Raw genomic sequence first — 26,969 nt, forward strand, 5'->3', positions numbered from 1 at the left:
TTACACAGAGTTGTAGTCAAGAGTAAATAAAAAAAAGTATATTCTATGTATACCCAGAACATATAGCAATAAAAAATGTCATTGACTATTTATGATCATAAATATTTTTATTTATCAACTATGTGTTTTGCTTTAAAGACACAGAAGACTGAAGAAGTTTTTAATCCTACTGGTTACCCAGTACAGAAAGGCCTATATAAATGTGAAGTATTTTTAGATTTATTGAAAACTTTTGCTCTTGCTCACATAACCACACATTTCTTAACAAAACTAAGAAATAGCCTATTTTCCTTTCTCTAGTTTCCAAGGCAGAAACCTCTTGGAAAGTGGGCAGAGCACATTAATACTTTCTTAAATTGGGTGTGTTTGTTATGAATATGAGAGTAATGGTTACTCTCGGGCTATGCCGGAATAGTCTGGGCCTCAATTTTCGATTGTTTGAGTCATCCTCCCCTGGGAAGTCACTAGGCTACACTGGGTATAAAAGGTTATGTAGTAAAAAAAGACAAAAAAAAAAAAAAAAAAAAAAAAAAAAGGACTAGAAATAAACTGGTATCATTAAATCTGAAGCTTATTGCAGTTATAACTTCTCAGGGCTCATTTATGTTAAAACCAAAATTTTCATTTGAGCTTATTTCCTACTCAACTACTTGAAAGTCCTTTGTTGGTACCTGTTTCTGAAACATCACTGATGCAGTGAAAATGATTTTGACAGAAAAACTGGGCTCTATTAGTGTCCATATAAAATTCATTTTATTTTTATTAAAGTAAGCCACTTCCACAAATCTTTCTTCTTATATTAGCATTTCACTAGGAACATATTAAGATTAAATAACATATACCTATTTGTAAAAAAAGATAGTTTAAAATGTTTCAAGTTGTATGTGTGTATGCACATATGCTTGGATATTTATTAAATTATGCAGATGGGCAAAAAAATTCAATTTTTCAAATTAGATAATCAATGTGGTTCATCCCCCAAATTGGACAACTGCCCTTTTTTTTTTCTCTCCATGACAATATTTTTGTTACTTGGTCTTACTTAATATACAGTACTCACTTTCGAAGGGAGAGCTTTCTTATGGTATTATCAGGCATGCCTGTGTTTTGACAATTGATTTGAGCTCCCACATCAAGATACTAACCTCATTCAAAGGAAACATCACAATACTCAACTGAGGCTTATTATTATTTAGTTGTCAGAAACAGGATTTCAAATTGGTATAGATACTGAGGACCATTTAAATCACTAAAAACAAAACTATTTTGCCATCTTTATTGTATAGAACTGACAGCTTCTTGAGAGCCCATCTTATCCTTGGTTCCAAAGGGAAGGCTTTAAAATTGCCTCATCTGATCATCAGAAACGAAAAAATGACTGTTCTTTCACTGTATTAGTTTCCTAGGCTGCATACAAATGATCACAGATTTAGCTGCTTAGAATAACATGCATTTATTATCTCGTAGTTTTTGTAGGTCAGAAATATAGGCAGGCTCAACAGGGTCCTGTGCTCAGACCCATCAGGCCAAGTTCAAAGGTTTGGATGGGCTAGTCTCTTCTAGAGCACCTGCAGAAGAATCTGTTTTCACGCTTATTTATGTTGGCAGGATGCAGTTTCATGCCATCATTTCCTTACTTGTTGGCAGTTGGGGCAAAAGGGTAGGAGTGGGGCTTAAGGCCAAATGCATTTGTTGCATTATTGCTCTTTTCATCTTCAAAGCCAGCAATGATGCATCAAAGTTCTTTTCGCACTTTGAATCTTCCTGACTTCCATTTCTGCTTCCGCATTCAAAGACTTGTATGACTAGATTACTCCTACTTACGCAATCTATGTTTTGTCATATAAATAAAGGGTATTCAAGGAATGAGAGATTTTAAGATTTTTTTAAAAAGTCAGATATTACATAACAAATTATCTGTGCACCTATAGACTTGCTGAAATATACATTTTATCCAATTATATAATTGTAAAACATGTAGGTTTGGGGTCAAGTTCAAGGTTTAGGTTCAAGTTCAAGCTTAGTTATTTAATAAATTGTGTGATTTTTGAGACTCTTTTAAACTCCAAAATAACTCCATTATATTATTTATTTTATAGAGTTATTGAATAGATTACATAAGATAAAGTATGGCAAATAATATAGTAATTAATATAAAGAAAGCACACAATAAATTATTCTGACATAGAGTCTCATCAATACAAATAATATTTATTCAGTGACTCTCCATAGTGCACTCCATCTCACCTTTTATTTCATTTGTTTCTCTCCTAAAATTCATTCTGTCCTAAAACATACACAAAAATATGTCTAAAATATCTTTTTGTAGTATATATCTCCAGAACTTTTCAGTAATTTTCAAAACTTTTCAAGAAGTTGACTGTAGCCCTATAAATTTGTACACAGCCTGCGCCATCTGTAATAAACAGTATGCATGTCTTGGTAAACTAATTCATAATTCCTCATTCCAAATTTTCCTGAATCCAAAAGGATGCCGTCATTATGCTATATCTTTAGTGTTGAGCATGTGATATTTCACCTACCAACAGGACAGTTGTCTATAAACTCCTATTCAGGAGCAATTAAAATCTAGTTCAATAAGGAGTTAAATTTTATTTGCAAAATGGTTTTTCCTTCCCAAAGGGATAGAAGAAAGATCATCAGTGATTCTTGCTCACCTCCTATTCAATTTGTTTAGGCATCTTGACAAAGTGAGAGAAGAAAATGCCATCAACACTAACGCACTATAAATTTTGATTTTAGAATACTAACTTTTGACCTCACTAGAACTGTTTATTCAGCACCAGGGACCTCTCTTCTTTTCCACTTATATTTTCTTTTCTTCCTGATCACTAATCACTATTCACTTTTACTCCCAAAAGTCACAATCGCATCTCCTATCACAACCCTGATTATACTGAGTATTTTAATCTACCAGTTTAATCCAAGTGTTTATTAAACTCTTTCTGGGGAAAGAAAATTAAATTATTTTAGTAAAACTAGACCTTTATTAGTATACTCGTAAGCATGCAATGTTTATTACAGCTCAGAGATTTCAGCAAATACCTTTTAATTGAACTTGTTTTGTAGGTATCCCTTCGCAATTTTGTTAAATTCAGTGGTAATTAACAATTAAGCACCTAGATGAAATAAGATGGCATTAGTGATGATAGGTGCATTAACTGTGTGAAAATCCTGACAATGAGTTAAGGAAATATGTGAATGGATTGATGAAAATGATGTCTATTTCCAGTGATCTTATCCATGCCTATGGATTTAAATACCATTCATATGCTAATATCTCTCAAAGTCTTATTTCTTGACATGAGTTATCTGAGTTTTAAGTTACTTGAAAAACCCTCTTTAATGTCTCAGGTTTTATGTACATGGAGTAACACTTAAATAATTCTTTCACAACATACTCATTTCTAGGCTTTCTTATCTCAAAAATAAATAAATAAATAGATAGATAAATAAATAAATAAATAGCAACATACATTGGCCTAATTGCTTGTTTTAAAACCCTGTGAAAACTGGTTGGTTTTTAAAGAATAGCAAAACAACAACAAATGTTGTGTTTTTGAATTTCTTTTAGTGTTATTATACATAAGTGAACAGTATCTAAACCAAACAGTCTATGTAGCATAATATTGTTAATTTATCTTCCATATCACACTATTTATATAAGCATCAATCTCAGAATTTATTTTGTGAAAAAAAACTTCCAATTATTTCAAAAATTATTTGAAAGAATAATTTTGCTGACCTCTAAAGTATAGGTTTCTCTAGGAAAACACAGGAGCTACAAGCCAGACAGAAAAAGTTGAAAATCACATGATATCACTTATATGTGGGATATGAACCTAAGAGCAACAAATGAATAGGACAAACAAATAGAGACTCATGGACATGGACTATAGACTAGTAGCTACCAGAGCGTAAAGGGAGAGGGAGGGGAGAGGTGGATGTGGTAAAGGGAGTCAAATATGTGGTGACAGATAGAAATCTAACTATTAGAGGTGAACGTACAGTGTAAAAATATATATATATGTGTATATATATATGCCTTATTGTTAAAGTGTAAAGCTGAAACTTATTAAATTTCATTAACCAGTGTCACCATAAAAAAATAAATTATTAAAAATTAAAAAAAATTCTATATATTTATTTTCATTTTGGGATAATATAAAGCAAATTTTTTAAAACATATACTTTTATTCTGTGTACTAATGAGAAATATAAAATAAAAGGTAAAAATATGTATCATTTATTGCAGTACAAAAATAAAAACTTGGGAATAAATTTAACAAATGATGTAAAAGAATTCTGTGTGAAAACCATAAAGCTGTCAGCTTTATAAAATGTGAGATGTACCAGATTTATTAGTTGGAAGACAAAATTTTGAATTTGACACTTTCCCCAGATTTAGATATAGTTCAATTTTAATGAAAATTCAATAAGAATTTTGGTGAATTTGACAAAACTAAAATTTACTTTGGAATATAAATGCTTAAGAAGAGCCAAAATGTTCTTAAAGAAAAAGGATAAGATGGAAATACTTGCTTTAGTGAATGTCAAGACTAATTATAAAGCTGTAATAAATATGACAATATGGCTTGGGCATAAGAATAGAGAGCTAGGCAAATGGTACAGAATAAAGAGCTCAGATACAAACACATATATGTGGACTCTCAGATGTATTATTGCAGAGTGATAGGGAAATATGTTCTCAATAAAGGTTACTGAAACACTACTGATATAGGAAAAAAATGAAACAATTCTATCTCAGGTTTCGGAAAGTGAAGTTGTGGTAGGTTTTTTCAATATGTGTAAAATAATGTTAAAGTAAAAAAAATCATACATATTTTATAAGATTATTTAGTAAAAAATGTGTTGGACTTTAGAATAGGCAAAGACCTTTTTCAAAAATAATACACAAAAGGAACTTTTAAACTTAATGAGAAAAGATGATAAGCTAGACTACACTACAGTTAAGAACTTGAATTCATCAAGAGACCCCTGCTAAAAAAATAAAAATGCATGCCACAGAGTGAGATAAATTATTTGCTACAAATCTAGTTCACAGACCATATGAATATATATGTATACATACATATGTGCATATATACCACATATAATTGATATATAAAACATACATATTTGTAAAATATGTAGAGATATCTATTGAATATATATGTATGTGTGTATGTATCCCATTAATCAATTTAACATAAAGAAAACCCAGTAGAAAAATGGATAAAGTTTAAAGTGGAATTTCATAAAAAATGCATATTGGTGTTTATAGCTATGAAAGCAATAATGTTTATAATAACATAAACTGAAAGAACTCAAAAGTTCATTAGTAGGAAAATAGATAAGTAGAACATGTCCATATAAAGTATATCAGTGTAAAAGAGTGAACTACAGCTTTATGCAATAACAAAATTTCAAAAATGGATAAAATTAACCAATGTGGTTTTTAGAAACATGCATAAAGTGGTCTACTGATAAACCGACTCTATGAAAATAATAAAAAGTTACAATTTTCAGTTTAAACCTATTTAAGGTGTAAATATTTCCAACATGGCTGATTTTCTCTTGAGTGACATTGCAGATTTGAATGTAAAACTGGGAAAAGATGCAACCAAGCAGCTCTTTAAAGACAGTGCTCAATGGAGCCAGCATATCACTGCATTCGTAGGTGATAAAACAATGAAACATTTTTACAAAGGAAACATAAAAGTAAATTTTAAAAAGTGTTAAAGGTTTTTTAAAAATTAAAAACATGATTTCCAGACACATATACAATAAACACATGACGAATATTTATTCAACTCATTAATGAAGGAGGGAGCTGATAAGATGGCAAACCTGGTTCAAATGAAAATTAGAGGAAGAATGATTATAAGTCCACCAGGAAAGATGTTCTAAAACAGTTTACTATGTTAGAAACAAAAATGATTAATTACCTGAAAGACAATACATAATCTTTGGGGTTATTTTTCTACTCAACACAAATTATTTGCAATTCTATTGGATAGGATCTATGAGTAGATCATATGTAATTTATGAATGTGTGAGATTTTATTTAAGAGCAACATCAATTACAGGTATATTTTTCTAGATTGTTAAATAATTTGTTGTGAAAATTTTAGTACAAATTTGAAAAACCATACTATCCACACTTTTGCTTTATTTATAAGCTGTAAATAAGTTTTCTTAATGACTCATCAATTTGCTAATATATAATCTCCAAAGATTATTCTTGACCACAAAAATAAATGATAGTCCCAATGGGCTTTGGCTTTGTTATTTATAATGGGCTACAATAATATTAATTAACTACATAAAACTATATAAAACTTCAGTATACAATATTGAACACACTGTAAAGTAAGAGAATTAACTTCTGTCTCAAAATCTCATTAAGGAATCTCAGATTGGATAAAGTAAAAGCTTCTATTATTATCTTCTTCATCCTGAGGCTAACCAAACAAAGGAATTCTCTCCACTAGATTTCTCCTGTAAGTGCTTTTTGACTTTGGTGAATTTCTTTCTCTGGATTTCAACTAAAATTATCAAACCTGTCTGATTCATCCAAGGATTCTCTTTAGTAATATAAACTTGCCATCTTATATAAATTGGTTTCCGAATTAGCAGTTTCTGAGATCTATCCTCTCTCTCTTTCTCTCTCCCTTCCTCCCCCACTCCCTTTCTCTTTCTCTCAAAAGAACAGCAGCAGTTCTCAACCTCTTGTCTCAAGAACTCTTTACAAGGTCAGAAAATTTCTAAAGATTTCGAAGTTTTTTGAGGGCTTATCTCTCAAAATTTATTATATGAGGCATTTTTAAATGACTGCTTAAAATATTTATTTATTTTTAAAGAGCAATCACAAATAAGAAATGATAATTTTATGATATGATTTATTTTTAAAAACTGCATTTTTCAAAATAAAACAAAATTGTGGGGAAAAATGGTATCATTTTACATTTTTAAATATGTTCTTGATGTCTGCCACAATAAATATGTTTCTGCAATTAATTTGTGCATCATTGAAGTTTATATAGAACATCTGTCCTTACCAGATATGTAGTTGAAACTACAAAGTATTTGAAGAGCTTCTTCAGATCATTGTAGATATTTTTGTTTGATACAATACCAAAAAAATGGTGTTATTTCTAAAGGTTACTTGCAATATGGAATTTAAAATCATATCAGTAAATTTTTTCATAATGTTGCTTTTATGTATTCCGTCTTTTGAATAGATCTTTTATCCATCCCTGCTTTTATAAGGTCTCTCATTGGTCATTTGGAAAATATTGACTCACTGGATTATGTAGATCATCCTAATGTAAACACAGTTCATGATAAAATATCAAAAATTGTGTTAGTTAATATCATATGATATTATCATAAAAACTTTTATTATTAGGAAGCTCTTAAGATCATGGTGACAGACAAGTATTCCAAAATTACAATCTTTGTTTGAAAGTTTAAATTTTATCAATAGCAATAAACATTGTCTGTATTTTCTTGATTTAATAGGTACATTTATTCACTCTTGAGAAACTATTCAAGTCCAAGTAACTGTTCATTTGTCATTCTGTCAGGAAACAATGGACAATAATGAAGTTATACAGATAGCAACACAAATAGTTGGTAAGATATTAATAGTACTACTGAAAACACACCGAGTTAACTTTGAAATATATATACATAAAAACTACCACCATTAAAGTTCCTGGAAATTACAAAAATGCTTTCTATTAGCTGCCTGAACAATATTGTCATCAAATACCAGGTAGTCCCCTAGACAGACCCATTATGCTCCCATAAAAGAATGACAGTTAAAGCGGTACAGCCACTATGGAAAGCAGTATGGAGGTTCCTCAAAAAGCTAAGAACAGAATTACCATATGATCAAGAAATCCCTCTTTTGGATGTTTACTTGAAAAACCTGAAAACATTTATCTGCAAAAAATATATGCACCCCGATGTTCATAGGAATATTTTTCACAATGGCCAAGACATGGAAATAACCAAAGTGTCCATCTATAGATGATTGAATAAAGAAGCTGTGGTACATATCAAGAAACTATTACTCAGCTGTAAGAAAAGATCACAAGCTCCCATTTGCAAGAACATGAATGAATATGGAAATTACCATCCTAAGTGAAATAAATCAGACAGACAAATACTGCAACACAAATAGTTGGTAAGATATTAATAGTACTACTGAAAACACACTGAGTGTTTTATGTGGGATATTAATGTTTAATGTAGGATATTAAACTAAAAGTAACAAACAAACATGACAAACAGACTCATGAACACGGACAATGGTTTAGTGGTTACCAGAGGAAAGGGGAGGAGAGCAGAAGAAAATTTAACTTTTGATGGTGAACACACAATGCAATACATACATGATGTATTATTGAATTGTATATTTGAAACTTATTTGATTTTATTAACCAATGTCACCCCAATTTTAATTTAAAGATGCATATGTCTTCGTATTATTATGAAAATAGTTTGACCTCATGGGTATTCATGAAAGAAGCCCCCAGATGACATTGAGCCACACTTTAGAGAAATACTGAGCTAGCAAAAATAAAGTATTAGAATTTTGTTTTATCTTCTGAAAATACTGGGAATATTTAATTCATATATATTCTTATATATGTAAGAAATAAGATATATTTTTATATCTCATATAAAATAAATTTTATGTAATTTCATATACTTATATATTATAGATATATATTTATATTTAGTTTAGATATATCCTTATATATAAGAATTAAGGGATATAATTTATATATATTCTTATATAAGATTAAGAGAATTGTAATCTAATTTATTTAAATGTAGATATATTTCACATTTACGTAATATAAAATGAAAACAATAAATAATTGAAATAAAAGAAAATAAATGTTTAATAATTTATTAAATAAAATACAGTAATAAATATAATTTTCAATTTAAAAAATAAATATAAAGTAATTAAGGTCTTTCTATTTACAGACAGCAGACTTACAAAAAGTTTAGAAACTTATCCCAGGTTAAAGTAAATGCAAAAGCATCAAAAGTCACAGTTCCAAATTTCTAAGAGCTAGTCTCCTTTCCAGTGGGAAGTAAATCTCACAAATATACTAAAATAGAATGGACTGAAAAACTTGATTCTTTGTCATTTCTTAGCTACAAAAAACAGATCACATCAGCCACTTCACTGAGAAGGTCACACAAACCAGAAACCAGAATACAATCTTTGCTGCCATCATTATGGAACAAATGACCAACTATGTACAAATGAACTTGACATACGCATGGGGTACCTCTTTGTTATACAGGTGAGACAACCTAGATACTGATTCACAAGTCCCTAGGCCCTATTATGGAAAAGAACATGAACATAGATCATTGGTTAGGCAAGAAATAAACATAATAACATACCTACTCAGAAAAAATAAAATCCAACACCTAAATTATAAGAAAAGAAAAAACAACCTAGAAAAACAGAATGAGCAAAAATAAAGTTCTAGTGTAGCCCGAGAATCATTTCGGGTGCCACAAAAACTTTGCCTGGACTAAAGTGGTACATAAGGTGCATTTCTCATACAAGGCAATTTAACTTGTTCTGGCAGGTGAATCCTTTGAACTTTTGTTGGGTTCTCCAAAACTGTCAAAATGTGATTAAATTTTTGTCAGACCTAGGCAACTTGTTAATAAAAATGTTCTGTCTGTGGCCACGCCACCCTGAACAAGCCCAATTCCATCTGAGCTTGGAAACTAAGCAGGGTTGGGCTTGGTTAGTACTTGGATGGGAGACCATCTAGGAAGGCCAGGTGCTGGGGGTGTAAAAAATAAAAAAATAATAAACTAAAATAAAGGATTGTAAGCTGACAAGGTTCTTGCAATCTGTGAGGTCAATCAAAGGTTGCCTTGCCTAAAATAAATAGATAAATAGATGATAGATAGATGATAGATAGATAGATAGATAGATAGATAGATAGATGATAGATAGATAGATAGATAGATAGATAGATATAGATAGATAGATAGATACATACATACATACATACATACATACATACATGGAATAAAATTAAAGAATGTTCAAAGGACATTTTGGGGACAGCATATTTATATTCTACTTGAGAAGGCATTATGGAACACACATACTAATTTAGGGACAAAACTAGTTAATAGACTAAAGAATAATAAACTTGTAATCTTTTGGATTATATATTTTTTACTGGAAAGTAATTATTTCTATAATATAGATCAATAAGTTAACATGTGAATTCTGCAGTCTAAAATCTTAATAGCAAACTGTCAAGATAAATTCTCTTAAAAATTAAGTAATTCTTGGGTGATTCAAACAATTAGTAAAATATTTAGAGGTTATGCTGTTCACATTTTACCTATTTCCAACATTTACATAATGTACCATGTATTATAATTTTTATATATTTATAATAAATATGATATAATCTTTAGTCTCTAAAATATCATTTATGTACCCATTCAAACGATTATTGAAAAATGGAAAATGTTTTTCTAACCTTTTGGGTCCAGGTCATAGGCTAGTGAAAGTTTAAATGAAAATATATTCAATCTTTGTTCCTTCAGATTTTGCAGAACTAATTCAAGTGCAGCTCTCACCTCAGGACTAGTAGGAATATTGACCCCAGACAAACTAACCCTGAAATTCAATAACAAGAGAAAAGATAAAACACAAAAGCCTTCTGCAAAAATAGAACAAGAACCTTCTAGATTTATCAAATTAGAGAGTTTAAAACTGGGAATGATAAAAAGGTACCTATAATTTTCTATTATCTGTTTGAAGTCACTTATATAAATTCAGAAATCATTAGCTCACTGGCTTTAAGGACTTATAACCCAAGATTCAATTAGATTAATGAAAGCTTAGTACAGTTATAAAAAGAAACACATAACTGTAATTATTTGATTGGGTGGTGAATGCTTTATTATAAATGATGAATGTTCTATTTATCTTTCATGATTAGTATAAATACAGGCAATAAAAATGTTACTGACCTAGGAAAAAAAATAAAGTTAGTATGTTCAAGTGATTTCATTCCAATACTATAATACAATTAGTGTCGATTCTTTGTATTTTGAAACTAAAATAGACAGTTCCATCAGACAGTTCCATCTAATATTTTATTACAAAATATTCCACAATCAAGTTTGCAGTGCCTTGCTGCTAATAGTAACCAATAGGATATTTGACCAGTAGTTCCCAAAATAAAATCTTGTGTAATCTGAAAACTTAGTGGCCGGCCCTTTAATATCTGGCCCTTTGCCTCAAATTTCTTATTTTACCTTATTCTGGTTCTGAAGCAGAAAATTATCTCTATGTTTCTTTGCAGCTGTACATTTTTATTCTAGGGACAGAGCCCCGGGGGAAAACCACCCTTCCTTTCTCAGTATTGTCCTTAACTGCCTTCAACTCAACTTAAATAAATCGTATGTACCAAACATTATGTATTCCTTGGGGGAAAACCTAAAGAAAATTTTGTCTAGAAATAGGACAAACTATTTTAAAATAAATAAACCTTTTAGAAGGGGCTCTTCAAATACTCAGCTCACATTTAAATGAGAATTCCTGACTAAATGTATATCTTCTTGCATGTTTTAGGAATATACGATCTGACTGAAAAATTCACTGTCTCTTTAGGAAAATATAAACATTTTTTTCCCTCAGGGTCTAGTTTGGCTGTATAATAACTTCTATTCACTTCTCATCCTTCAGTCCATCATCCACATCAGCAGGATAAACTAGAACAAAACATTAGTTAGAGTAAAGCTAACCGATTTGTTGTAATAAACAAGTTTTGCAGATGTATGGGCCTGGGGAAACCACAGAGTCACTTTGTCACAATTGCATGAGCTAAGTCTATTTACCAAAAACTACCACACAAGAAAAATAATGAATTCTACTATTTCAGAGACTTCTCATGAACCAATGTCTACTAAGTTTGAGGGGGAAAATGTTTATTATCAATAACGTTTTTTTGTTGTTCATTCTTACTGTGACCACATCGATGCAATGTACAAGTGCTTTGCCATACTCGAGAAATTCCTGAGTTCATAGTTCAATATGTCTGTTATTTTTAACCAGATTTTGTCCCTTCAAGATTTTATTCTTTGTCTATTAAATAAAATCTTCCCAAGATTTTTCCCAGACTTTCTATCTAGTAAAGTTGGGTTCATTATACTTTTGCTCTACTCCTAATAATTTAGTGTTTACACAATTTTAAAGTAAATTTTATCATTACAATGCCATTAATATGAGAGTACTACAACAAGAGAAGGGCTTATAATTTGAGTAAATAAGGATGGAATCAACAAAGGTCATTTCTCAATTAGTCCTACTCTCTTTGGTTAAACTATAATGTTTGGCTCATGTTCTTTAATGGTCACAAGAGTGCAAATTTTTTGCTGTGTCTTCCTCTTTACTCTATTTCTCTTGAATTCACTGGCTGGCCTATTTCTATTTTTATTAACATTGATAATTTAATATAATGGGTTTCATTCTTATGTTGTTTCTCTCTTAATCAATAGTATCTAATATTACACTCCTCTTGCTTATGTCTTTGTAAATTTCTTAACCTCTTATTAAAAGAGTCTCAAATATGAAGTTTATAGCTTGAAAAACTCAAATTTGTAAGGAAAAATTAATTCTCCCTTAATAGATCAATAGCTTTATTTCAATCCCAAAATTTTTATGGAAATGATCATAGCCATGAACAGCTAATGCACTCAAAGAACAAAACTACACACTACAAGATAGTGAATTCTATTCTGAAGTTATATTTATCAAGAGTGTGGTAATTTAATAAGAATGTACAACTGACCAATGGAACAAAATAAAAGTGCATACATATATAATCACTTGATTTAGGACAGGGGTGACGCCATAGTATAATGGAAAAAGGACAGTGTTTTAACTAAGTTGTGCTAGGTAATTTGATAGCCATATAGGAAATATAAGAACCTTGATCTTTCTTTATATGAAAACAAAACCTCTATTCCAGATATGCTCCTGATGTCATTGTGAAAGGCAAATTAATATAAACTTTTGAAGAAAACATAGAGAATGTCTCCTGAACTCAGATTAGGCATAGTTATTGCATGCAGAATTATTTAAATTACTTAATAAAAAGCAAATAAAAATAAATAGAAGAGTATAAAGATTAAGAACATCTTTTCATCAAAAGATAGGTTAAAAGAGTGAAAAGACAAAACTCTAAGTAGGATAAAATATTTGCATACATATATTTGTCAAAAATCTACTTCTCACAAGACAGCAAGCGAAACTTTTACAATTTAAAAATCAGTAGGAAAAAAGCAAACTTGAATGGGCATTTTACAATTAAGGATGTGTAAGTGGCCAAAAAAATCTATGAAAAGTATTTTACTTCATTTGTCATCAGAGAAATACAAATTTAAACTACAATGAAATTCCACCGAACACCCAAGGCCAACCCTAAAATTTAAAAGGCCTCATAGCAAGAAGTGTCAGGAATCGGAGAAAAGGGACTCTCATTATACACTGCTGTTGGGTATATCAATTATTCACAAACTCTTTGGAAAATTTACTTGGTAATACAAACCTAAACTGAACATAATCTATCCTACACCAATTTCACTTCCAGGTTGTTGCTAACAGAAATGAGCATGCCAAAAAACATGTTTTAGAATGTGTACAGTAGCACTATTTATGATATTGAAAAAAAAAAAAAGGAAATAAAAAAGAAACACAGAAGCAACACAAATCTCTCTTGAAAACTGAATGAATAAATAATGTAAGATATGGTCAACAATGGAATACTCTACAAAAATGAGACTGAATGATTTATAACCAACTACCTGCAACAACATGCAATAAATATCAGATATACTATTTGGAGCAAAAGAATCTAAATACGAGACGTATATGTTTCTATTCATGTACAGTTTTTAAAACGGTGAAACTAATCTATGCTATTAGAAGGGTGATTCCGGGGGTGGGTGAGGGGAATGAACAGGTGAGAGCACGTTGGAATTTTCTGAGATGCTGGGAATGTTTGTTCCTTGATCCTGGTCCTGATTACAGATGTGTTCAGTTTATAAACTGATCCCTCTATCCCTCTACTTAGGAATTTGTCTACTTTTCTGTGTACATGTTATACTTCAACAAAAATGTCAAAAAAGAGGAAAAAAACTTTCAACATTTTGCACAGATCTTCCACCAATACATTCCCCCACATTGTAATATTTGGTCTAGGAATAACCTCACATCCAATATGCTGTGTTGAGAGGGGAGAGTAATTTCAGCAAAAGAGTTGATTCAGATTGGGCTGCAATCTCCAGGTTCCGTCCCATTTTTGTTTTTTGAGGGAAAACTACACCTTACACTTCTTAAAACTTCAAGCGCTACTCCAGAAATTGCCAGATAAAACACACGCACACACATATTCATTAAGGAAATAAAATTATTCTCACACTCAATTATGTTTAAATCCATGTTAATAAAGAATGATCACTTCTCTAAAGTAATAATATAGAGATATTACATGACTGAAATAAAACTCTTCTATAATATTATACAAGCAATTCTTATAGTTTCAGAATATCAGGTATTCTGAAACTATATCCAGAGATATAATTGTCCATAATAAAATGTCCTGCTATTGTATCCTATGATCAAAATCAATTCTTTAATATATAAAAATAATAGAAACCTAAAATTATTAATATACAAAGAAATAAAAATGGAAATAAAAGCAAAAGGATGGGTGTGGTTTTTACAGAGATATTTTGCTTCAGTAGTGATATAATAATTAATTTAAAATAATTAAATTCTATTTTCTGCCAAAAAAAATGTAAGACTAATACCCATTGAAAGAGAGGGTATGGTTTGACCCGAAATTAGCACAGCTGATGAAAGATAAAACTGCACTATAGGTCTGGAAATAATTTGTGGACTCTATACAGAGAATAAAAAATTATTTTTTATCTTCTGTGCCACTTCTCAAAACTCTATTCCAAGGAAAAGTTTATAGATGGAGCAATTTAAATAAGAGATATGCATTATGGAATTATTGATAGAGAAAAGAAAAAAGAATCTATAAAATAATAGAAGAGATGGTATAGTAATTTATGTTGCCCATACATTACTTAATATTGTTCATCATCAAATACACTATACTTTGGAAGAATATTTAATATATCCTAATGCTTAAGCAAGCACTGAATTTATAAAGAGATACATTAATGTATTTGCAGGATGACAGATTAATGCCAATTTTATAAACATATATGTTGTCTCTATTTCAATTTATATTTACATTATTTACATTATTCTCTATATATCTATCTATGATTCATCTAGTGAAAATGTTTTCAGTGGAACAAAATGTTAAGCTCAGATGTTAGAATTATCAATGCAACTCCTTTCTATATTCTTTTTATATCCAACATTTCTCAGAGAGCTTTCATCCCTTTTAAAATCAGAATCAAATGTGAAATTATCCTAACAGAAATAAAAGGTCTCATATTCCTAGTTTTTTCACCTTTGGTTTTCTTATATTGTAGTTGTCTTTATATATCTATGTACGATGCAGCCAGGAATTAAAGCACATCATGTATAAAGAGAAATTATTTTGTTATTCAGTCAGTTTAGTTTCAAAATATTGGGCTATCCCTCATTATATTACACAAATAATTACATATTTAAACTTCTAAAATTTCATCAAGTCTTTTCAAAGTGTTTCTGCAACTGATGAATCAGTTTCTCAAAGGACATAGTTTTTCTGCAGATTTCTGTTTCCAAGATCTTCTTAAAACTTAACAGTTAGAACTAAATTACATTTAACCACATGGATTTGCATCTTCTCAAAGTTAACTGGAAGAATTAATCAAAGGTGAACAAATTAATTTTAAACAGTCTTTAGCAACTGAATATAACTTGTCAAAATTACAGCAGACATTGAAACTTTTTAACGTTTTTTTTTATCTAGAAACTAGTTTTAAGTAGCATCGGATTGCCTTTTTTTTCCTTCTTCCAGATCAAAAATAAAGTCTATTTTACTGTAATATAACCATTCATCTAAAATACCATACTTTTTAAATAAGTCAATAGCATGTGTGCACCGCCTCTATGAACTTCAGCATCCTGACTCATTAATACAGCATCTGAAAGGAATACAGAATTCCAGATCAGAATTTCAATACTCGTTTTTTATGTGAAATTATTTACTAAAGCCAAGCCAATCAAAACAGGAAGAAATTGGACATACACCAGGATGAATTATTTCTGCCAATATTTTCTTTTGGTAAATAGCACTATAAAAAGAAATAGACAAAAATACCTCCAGAGTCTGCTTAGATCTTCAAACCAAGGGTCACCTGGAAACTGTTTCCTCACACAGATGATTGCCAAAATTTTTAAGCTTATTAGAGAACTTTCTAAACAACTAGATTTATTTTTGCAAGTGAACTCAGAAGGACCTCTCTGTTTTTGCAGTGATACTGGACTGGACTCACGTCTCTGAGATGTCGTATTTTGTTAACATGACCCTGAGTAATGTCCACAGTATCCTCTCTGACCAGAATGACCTTTTTTTTCTCCTTTCTGCTTAGTGGCCATCTCATTTTCCAAAATGTACCTCACAGGCCATCCCTCTATACTGATATAAACACCCTTTCTTCTGAGGCAAGCAGATCTGATTTCTAGAACTTTCTTCAGAATAAGGTCCCAATCATTTTATTTTTATCCAACTTCCTAATTTAGTAATTGAATACATCATATAACTTCAATCATTCATTAATTCTTTTATTTGCATTTATTGAATCTCTCCTATATGCTAGAGTTTCTATGCTATCTTTGACTTTGTCATGGTGAACAAAGACAAGGTATCTACTCTCACAAAATTTAAATCTAGTTGAAGAAAACAAACCGGGTAAATTTAAAAATTTTTATCTAGTTATAAGGCTCTGCAGATAAGTGCAAAAGAATGACATAGTGAAGAGTATATAGTAGTTATGTATGTTTTATCAGAACAGGACTCTCTAAAGGAAGACATTTAACTAATACTTGAATGTTAAGAAACAGTTAGCCTAAAAAGACCCCAGTAAAGAGCACCCCAGACAGAAGAAACAACTAATACACAAACAAAAAATAAACGAGGTTTATTCAAGTAATCAAAAGAAGACTAATATAGATGACAAAAGAGAAAATAAAAAAGATGTAGACTGATTTGATCAGACATGACATGACATGATAGGATATAATAAAGTCAAGGAGGTAGAAAGACACAAGATCATATGACTTTGCAAGACTGAAAAAAAGATTAGATGCTGAAATACGATGGGGTGTCAACGGAAATTTTAAGCAAGGGAGGGACATGATTTTGTTTATATGTTAAGAGATCATTCTGGTAGCTTGAAACAGAATAGATTGCAGATCAACTAGGAGGTTATTGTGTTGGTGAAAGCAAGGGATCCTATTCATTCGAATTGGGATGTTGTGGTGAAAACAGACATAATAGGGCAGATACAGGAGATATTTGGGAAGTAGAGTTTACAACACTTATTAATGGATGATATGTAAGATGGGAAACAAAGATGAGAATAATGTTGAGACTTATTAAATCAACTGGGTGGAAACTTATATTTTATTAGAGAAGAGCGAGAAAAGATTGTGCTTGGGAAAGGGGGGAACAGAAATTAGGAATCCTTTGGGTATACTAAATTTTTAATGCTTATTAATTGAACAGAATTTTTAGTAGATTTCTTAAGATTTGATAGGTACAAAATATGCCATCTAAAAATATAGTTTTCCTTTTCTACGAGATTGTTCTTTTTGTTTATTTGTTTGCTTGTTTCTTGCCTAATTGCCCAGATAGAAACTTTCAGACAATAATAAATACAAGTGGTGAAATTGGATGGACATCTTTGTCCTAAGCTTGATTGTAGGGGGAATGCTTTCAGTTTTCACCATTATATATGGTATTATTTTTTGTGTTTTTTGTAAACACTCTTAATCAGGAAGAGGAAATTTTTTATTTTCAGATCATTGAGTGTCTTTTTATCATAAAGGGATATTGACTTTTGTCGACACTCTCTCTTCCTTTACTAAGATTATCATGTATTTGTCTTTCATTCGCTTGATATGGTGTATTACATCTGTTGTACCAATCTTTCATTGCTGAAATCGATCCCACTTGCACATGGTATATAATTCTTCTAAATTTTGCTGGGTACAGTTGGCTATTATTTTGTAGAGGGTTTTGGCATCTGTAATTAAAAAGATATCGGTCTGTAGCTTTCTTTTCATGTAATGTCTTTGTCTGGTTCTGGTATGAGAATAATACTTGCCTTATAGAATGACTCAACAAAGGTTCCTTTTGCTTTTCTTTCTTGCCAATGTTTGTGAAATAAATAGTATTAATTATCATGTAAATATTTGACAGCTTTCACCAGCGTGTGTGGAGTATTTTGATTACTACTTCAATCTTTTTACTTGTTATAGACCAATTCAGATTTTCTACTTCTTTATGAGCCAATTTCTGCAGAGTGTGTTTTTCTAGAAATTTGTCCATTTCTTCGAAGTTCTTTATTTTGTTAGCATATAGTTTATGTTAGTTTCCTAGAACTATCATAACAAATTATCACAAACATAGTGGCTTAAAAGAAGAAAAAAAATTATTTTCTCACAGTTTCTTGAGGGCAGGCATCCCAAAGCAAGGTGTCAACAGGGCCACACTACTCCAGAGGCTCTAGCAGTCCCTTTTGCAAGGGTAATTTTGAGGTCAGTTATGGTTTTTCTTTTTTTCCGAGAATCTAGAAGCCTTTTCTTAGCTGCTTCTTATCTTGGTTGCCCCTCCTAAATTAGAGGGCCTATAGATTAGCTTTTTTGCTTTCAAGGAGCTATCAGTCTCCTCTTAATTGCTTATAACAAAATATCGATTGTTTTCTAGATTATCATTAGTCTTGAAATTATTCCACACCTAGTTTCAAATAAGTTAAATTCCTTTGGGAAGTGTGACTTTCACTTGTGGGCAAAATCTCTGAGGCATTTTTTCAGGACCTTGGGGGCTAGGACAGTGGCTCAGTTCTCTGGGAATAACACCGCTTCTTTATGAGCAAGGACCTACTCCTCCTGTCTTCTCAGCTTGCATATCCAGGTGTGAAACTATCTTAGGAGAGAACTGGGGTAAGGCAATCAGGGCCACAGTGTTTCATCCTGCTGCACCCCCAAAGAGCCTCCATCCTATGAGGAGAAGCTGGGTAGAGAAATAGAGCCCAGGACTTTTCTGCCATACTGAATTTGACTTCTAGAATGCAGAACTGGGGCAGACGAGAAATGCTGGGTTGGAAAGAGTGGAATGATAAATGCTGGTGGCTTGCGTCTTTCTCGAAAATACCATAGATTTTAACTGTGAGCTGGAGGAAACAAGAGTCCTGTCTTCTTGCCACACCTTCCAGAATGGAGGAGTTCCTTTGTCACACTTAACAGGGATAGAAAAGAGAGCAAGCAGGTCACAGCACAAGTGCCACAGACTTTCACTATTATTACTGAGATTTAGTAGAATGTCTTGAATCAATAATTATTCATTTGCTATAATAATTTAGGACAATTTTTACAAACCTTAAATGGTTGTTGTTTTGCTATATAATTTTTTTTCAGTGATGGTTATTACACAGGGGAGTGGACCTCATTTTAAGTGGACCTAGTAAAGAGAGTGAGTTAGGTGGTTGAAGAGGAATTAAGACAGAATGGGGAACGGTTATAAATTGCTTTATGTTCTAAGAGATGGAGATCTTTTATTAAATTTATTTGGTTGACTTTGGCTAATAAAATTATATAGGTTTCAAGTGTACAATTCAATAATATTTCATTTGCATATTACATTGTGTGTTCACCACCCAAAGTCAGATCTCTTTCCAACACCATATATTTAAGCCTCTTTACTCTTATCTACCTCCCCTCCTTCCCCCTTTTCCTCCGGTAACTACTAAACTGTTGTCTGTGTCTATGAGTTTTTGTTTGTCTTGCTTGTTTGTTGCTTTTAGCTTTATATTCCATATAGAAATAAAGATCTTAAAGTCATTATATTTAGAATATTTTCTATATTAAATGTATTTATGCACATTCACCCAAAATTTACATCTTGCAGATAATTCCCAAAACACAAAAGCAAGTTCTCCATAGAGATTGTGTGTTAGAACCTTCTATATAAGACTATTACAGCACTAAGAGAAGAAAGAATTCTATTATTCTATTTATATTTGTATTTTCTGTGTTATAAGTACTAGATGTTTAATAAAATCTGATGAAAAGATAAGTGAATGAACAAACACAAAAAGCAGGAGGAGAAAAAGATGACTGATTTCTATGTATTTATGGTCTCATTGAAGGGAAATCTGTCTACATTGAAAATTAGAAATAACTGTAAGAGAAAAATAATAAAAATTATCCATAAGGGATAAAACTAGATAAAATTGCTTAAGTTGAGTTTGAAGATGTTAAAGTTACTATACAAATGAAAAAAAAACCATATTATAGCATTTAGTTTTGTCATTATATATAAAAGAACTAGTATTTTTTATGCACAGAAACAAAAATAAAGTTATCACAAAATTAAAATCCCAGAGTAATTAACTGCTGCCTTTTTAATATCAATATTCATTTGAAATGGTAGGCACGCAAAAGAAAAAATCCAGCACTGGGTGAGTGGAAATGTGTAATAAGGTAGAGGAAAAAGAATGAAAGGATATGAGAAATGATGTGAGAAGATAAAATTAATCATGCTTTAACCAGCCTCAGAGACTGTTTTAAAATGCAGGCTCGCACATGACAGCAACCCTTTTTCTCTCTAAGAAGTGGCCTTTAGAAATCCATTCAAGTTTAAGACATCATCTGAGGGAAGAAGGACCTTTTATTCCTATTATTTATTTTACCTTTACTTTTCACCATTCTCACACATGCATTAGCAGGAGGAAGATGATATTCTGCAAGGTTTCCAGTCATCATATATCCTTTGTGGGCAGATATAAAATTATTATTGAAAGAGAATCACTAAACTTACATATATTTATCTATTATGAGAAACAAAACAGGAAAATGCTGATTTATTTTACAAGATCCTCTTTTGTGGGCACATTTAAACAAAAATGTGTTCATAGAGAACACATGATTGAAAATATGTATTATTTAAAAAAAAAAAAAAAAGAGCCTGATAAGCACATGAGGCTTGTACTTATCATCAAAAATGGTACCAGGATGTGGGAAGATATAAACATATTATGATTCACTGGGCTTGTTAAATATGTATAAAATGCAAACTGATCTATATAGGTGCATTTACTTACTTAAAAGAATCTCATCTGGTGGTAAACTGGGAAGCTAGAATGCAATGATTAAAAGTTGCTATGATCAAACTAGAAAATGATGAATCCTACAGGGACAAGGGACATTTCTTGTTTGTCTCATTCTATGCACCAAGTAAAGAATCACAGAAAATGTGGCATTAAATAATTCAGTCATTATTTTAATCATTTATTCAGTTAACAAATATTACATTTCTAGTAGGCAGAGCTTCAAAATGTGGGGGAGGGGAGAGGTTATAAAGATAAGGAATCAGGTTCTACTAATGAGGATAGTGTTTGCTGAACAGATGAATATGCCAACCTGGGTAAATTCAACTAAAGAAGGGGGAGAAAGTCCTATTTGCATAAATATTTGGAAAGAATATTCTTCATCGTATGCATATTATCAGTACTTTAGATTTATAGAGCATTTATATTAACTACACTTTAGATTTACAAATTAAAACCTTACTTCACAACAATACTCCTAGAAGGTATTAACAAAACCATTTTATAGATAAGTAAGGCTCAAAATAGTAAAGTGTCTTGCCTAAATTTCCATAACTATTAAGGATGAGTGGAACCTTGAACATATCTTCTGATGGTTTCTTTTGTTTTCCTTTGTAGAAAGCAGTCTTCTGTCTTTTCTATTCCTTACTGGAACCTGTCAAGGCTGTGTCTCCATCAAGTCCCTTCTGGGAAAAAAAACAAAAAACAAAAAACAAAATACAAAAAACAAACAAACAAAAAAACGGTCCAGTGAAAAGATTTGAAAGATCTTAGGCTCTATCTGGCATCTCTACCGATTGACAGCATGCCTGTGGTCACACATGCTAAGGGTTAAAAGTTTCTATCTCACTACTGTCAATTGCCAGTGTACAGAGAGAAAGAAAAGTAGGTTTTGTTTTCGTTTCTTCTTTAGTTGTCTGTTTATCAGTGTCTTTTGGAGTGTTCTGCTTTTTGGCCAATGTTGCCAAAATCTTGCGGAGTTTTCCCTTATGATCAGGGCCCTGTCTGAAAATCCTGATCAATGTGTCCTCAATAGGACTCAGACTCTTTTTACCAGTGGCATTGGAGAGGTTACTATAGGTCAAAACGCACTTTATCTATTGTTCTATATCTTTATTTATCATGATACTATTATATGAAACATAAAGGTGTATAAAACTTAAAGTCTTGAGAAAATAAAATGTAATTACAGTGTAGGAGGTGAAAACGTAGAGATGTGTGTCACATAATAATTTTCTTAGAGAACAAGGGTATGTATTCAAGAGGTTAAGCTTTAAAATGGTGGTGGGGTGGGGAGAAGGTCACTTTAAAGAGAAAACCTGTTTCTATCCTAATTTCTTTTATTAAGATTTTTTTTCTCTTTAAAAAATGATCTAACCTCTACAATTTTACTAACCCCCTCTACCTTCAAAAAAATTGTTTTATGCCAAATTCTTTATTCATCCCTTCTTTTTATGAGATGAGATTAACACACTAAGGGTGTGTCGAGATAGCTTCAGAAGGATAATTAGGGCTTTTCACTTAAAAGTGGAGATGCTTTTTAACTTACGATGGGGTTATGTCCTAAGTTAAAAATATCATAAATCCCAAAATACATTTAATACACTTAATCTACTTAACATCATAGCTTAGCCTAGCCCTCCCCCCAAACACACGCGCACACACTGACAACATAGTTCACCACAGAGCACCAGTTCAGTTCAGTTCTTTGCCATTATGATCACAAGCCTGACTAGGACCCGTGTCTCACTGCCACTGCCCAGTATCATGAGAGAGTATTATACCGCATGTCACTTGCTAGCTCAAAATTTGAAGTACAGTTTCTACTGAATGCATATCATTTTCACACTATCATAAAGTTGAAAAACCATAAGTTGAAACATCATAAATCAGGAACTATCTGTATATATTAACTGCATTCTGATAAATACAGAAAATATCTATTCTACTTTTTAATAATCCCAATCTCTCTTTTGGCTATGAAGGGTCAGGATCGAGTCAGAATAAAGTGTGGGACAGCTTTATTTTGTACCGAGAATCCCTGTTCTCTTATTATATTGTTGTGAAATATAACCAAAATGTGTACATAAATCAAAAAATGGGTGGGATTGAAGGCCACTCCAGAAATATCAAGAGAAATGACCTTAGTTTGACTCTTTTCCAATTGATTAAAAGTCTCAGACTTAGTGAAGTTGCAGGTAATTGTAACTGTTTTTTGTTGTTGTTGTTGTTGTTTGTTTTTCTCGTTATTGTTTTTTATCTAAAAGAGACACCAATTGTTTCAGTTCAGTAAAACAAATAACCACAATGGTTTTTTTTTTATTGTTCTGTGAAATATTAACCAGTTTTTTTTCTGTAACCTTCAGTTTTGGGTCTAGGACAGGCTACCTCAAAATATTCTACAGTAGCATGTTGATTATTTCAAAATTGAAGTTACTTGACAAGCAGCTGGTACAAGAAGGATGAGTTGACCCTCCCTCATTTTCCTGAATGCGGTAAGTAAATCTCCCCTGTGAAAGGTGCCCTCTTTGCTCCAGGGGGTGCTAAGAGAAATTCAGGGCAGAAAAAGCTCATATAAACAAACGATAAACTCTTTTACTAATTTGCTACTCAAGCCCAAACTTTTTTAGATTCCTCTCTAATGACTACTCAAAGCTAAGTATCTTTGTCTTGTCATCTCTTCACAAACATGTTTCTTTGTCTAAAAAGCATAAAAAGCTGACTGGTTCATCATTGTATTTTATTATTATTATTATTATTATTTTCTGCCTATAGCACCTGGTCTTCCTAGGTGGTCTCCCATTCGAGTACTAAGCAGGCCCAACCCTGCTTAGCTTCTGAATCAGATGAGATAGGGCACATTCAGGGTGGCATGGTCATAGACTGGCTCATTATTTTAGAGAGCATCATCTATGATCTTCCAGGCACATATGTTAATTTATTTTTTCTTCTGTAGTAGAAGGTATAGAGGAAAGATAATTATATTTGCTTTGGTTTATAATAGCTGAGCCTGAAAGTCTCCATGAAGAGTTTTAAAGTTGGGCAAAGTTAAATCGTTTTTGACAGGCTTATTCTCCAGATAATTTAAAGAGATGGAGGAGACTCATGAAAACTTTGCTGCCAAATATGTACCAATGTAAAATAAGTATTTGGCTTTTTTTCTCAGATCAATAAATAGGTATTGGAACTCTTAAGTGATAATAAAATACTATTCTTTATCTTCTGTGTAAACTTCCCACATAGCAGAGATTCTATATCTTAATGAAATAACTTTCCCTCGTTAGGTTTGATTTTATATGCATTTGGTTAATTAAAAAAAAAGAAAAATTTCTCAGTTATAAAAAAGCTGTTTCTTAAAAACTGTTATAATCTTTTCTGTTTATTTAAAAAAAAATTTTCACATTGATTAAATAGATAACAAAGAAATGTTTCTCAGCATCCATGGTTCTATCTTGAGTTATCATCTCTGCTTTAATTTTTTGGTTTTTCTCAAATATCGGATCTTAAATTTAGAATAAAATAATAATATATTCAGGAAGGCCTCTTTATATCTCCTTAACAAACACAGAGATTTATTATTTCACCTTATAAGACAAAGAGGTGATGCAATAATTAGGCTTTGCTGCATTCCACATTTTATAATTAGCTTAACATTATTGTAAAATCTGTGGGAAGAATCATAACAACATAAGAAACACTCAGTCTTTTCTAATTAAAAGTTATGCAGGTAAAATATTACTATAATCAGTATTCCAGAAATTATATAGTTTATGGTCCTATAGATTTTTCAATTATTTTACTGTCCATAATATTTTCTTACTCTTCAGAGAAACACTGATCAAAATTCTGAAAGGCTATATACTGAGCTCCAATAGAAAATTTACTTTCCCCTTTCTAATATTCTTATTCACTTTAATCATTTAACAGCAAATCAAACACATTTCTGCTTCCTAGTGATGCTTGCCAGAAGACTTGCTATAAACTATAGGTTAGTAGACTGTGTGTCATCAATAAAAAACAACAGTCACAATGCCTGTTGAAAAGACTGCACCAGATACTCTAAATTATTGGTGCTTCAATGAATAGATGATTAGAAGAATCTTGTAAGCTGATAATGCCTAGAAAATGTTCATATAATATAGATGAGCTGAGTCAATATTTTCAGAGAACTCTGTTCTGTCTGGAAGCCAACTTACTTCTTGAAAGACCTACTTCTTGCACATCCAAGATTCATAGGTACAAAAATTGCATATAACAAAATACAATATTGAGAATGATTTAATCGTGGCTATTTATTTGAAATATTATTGCTATCATCTTATTGTTCTAATTTGATATATATATATGAGTGTTATAGATAAAATGTTTTTGCTCTCTACCCCTAATTCATATGTAACTCTAACACCCAAAGCAAAGGTATTAGTAGGTGGGGTTTTGAAAGATGATTAGGTCATGAGTGTGAAACTCTAATGAATGCAATTAATCCCCTTATAAAAGAGACCCAGAGAGCCCTCTTGCCCATTCTATTGTGAGAGAATACTACAAGAAAGCAACTATCTGCAAACCAGAGAGCAAGTCCTCACCAAATACCAAATCTACTGATGCTTTTATCTTGGACTTCCCAGGCTACAGAACTGTGAAAAATAAATTTCTGTTGGTTATAAACTGCCCTGTCCATGGTGCTTTGTTGTAGCAGTCCACATAAATTAAGACAATGAAGGAGCCTTAAAATTCCCAATATAGTAGGCTGTACTTTTCCAAACTAAAATTACCCATATTAATGAAATTTGTTCTCGATAACTCCTTGGAATTGAAAAAAACTTTTCGGAATATCTTTACACATTAATGACAATATGGGTATTTACATATGTTCAATAAAAATCTATCTTCCTTTTCCTAAGATATAAAATTAAATATCGTGACTCATAATTAGACAAATTGATTATGTAATCAACCTCCTACATAGAGTGTCATATTTGAGAATAAATCTCATTTAATAAGTTATGAAAAGCCTTTTAAGGAACAAGTACACCCCATCCAAGATGGAGTGACAGAATTTGCCCTCTGGTCTAAAACAAACAAACAAAAAATCTCCACACAATATATGGAAACATGAGTTATCAAGACACTGAACATCAAGCAATTTTGATGTAAATTAATATCAAGTAGAAGATTACCTATAGGTACCTGTTTTTCATCCTCTATTTTATCATTTAGTATCTAAGTGTTTCTGAAGGTAGCTTGTCTCAATCTAGGTCTGATTTCTAGTAGTTCAATTTAGTATTTACTCAACTTATACCTTTACTATTTGTACTTAGTAAAGTAGCAGTGGTGTAAATTTAACTATGACCCAGTGAAATATACCCAAACTATTTAAAGGCCAGTGGTAGATACATTCACATAATAATCAATAACAAAAATTTCTTTAAAAATGTGGTTTTAGAAAAATGAAAATACCTATATAAAAATTATTATATTTCAGGCAGTGTTTTAAAGTAGGTAGAGAGGGAAAAAGAGAAATAGGTATGAATAATATTTTATGCTACATGGAGTACAATTTATAACAACCTTAG

The 26,969-nt window shown here is 31.4% G+C and overlaps 2 pseudogenes; one reads left to right on the forward strand and one right to left on the reverse strand.

The window, feature by feature from the left end:
• The first annotated feature begins 9,741 nt into the window (after nt 1-9,741).
• Nucleotides 9,742-9,860, forward strand: LOC118603596 (annotated as a pseudogene).
• A 14,302-nt stretch (nt 9,861-24,162) lies between these two features.
• LOC118603680 lies at nt 24,163-24,280 on the reverse strand (annotated as a pseudogene).
• Nucleotides 24,281-26,969: the final 2,689 nt, after the last annotated feature.

The sequence above is a fragment of the Rousettus aegyptiacus genome, unplaced genomic scaffold, assembly GCF_014176215.1.
Source record: "Rousettus aegyptiacus isolate mRouAeg1 unplaced genomic scaffold, mRouAeg1.p scaffold_m13_p_5, whole genome shotgun sequence".
In the NCBI taxonomy this organism is placed as follows: domain Eukaryota; kingdom Metazoa; phylum Chordata; class Mammalia; order Chiroptera; family Pteropodidae; genus Rousettus; species Rousettus aegyptiacus.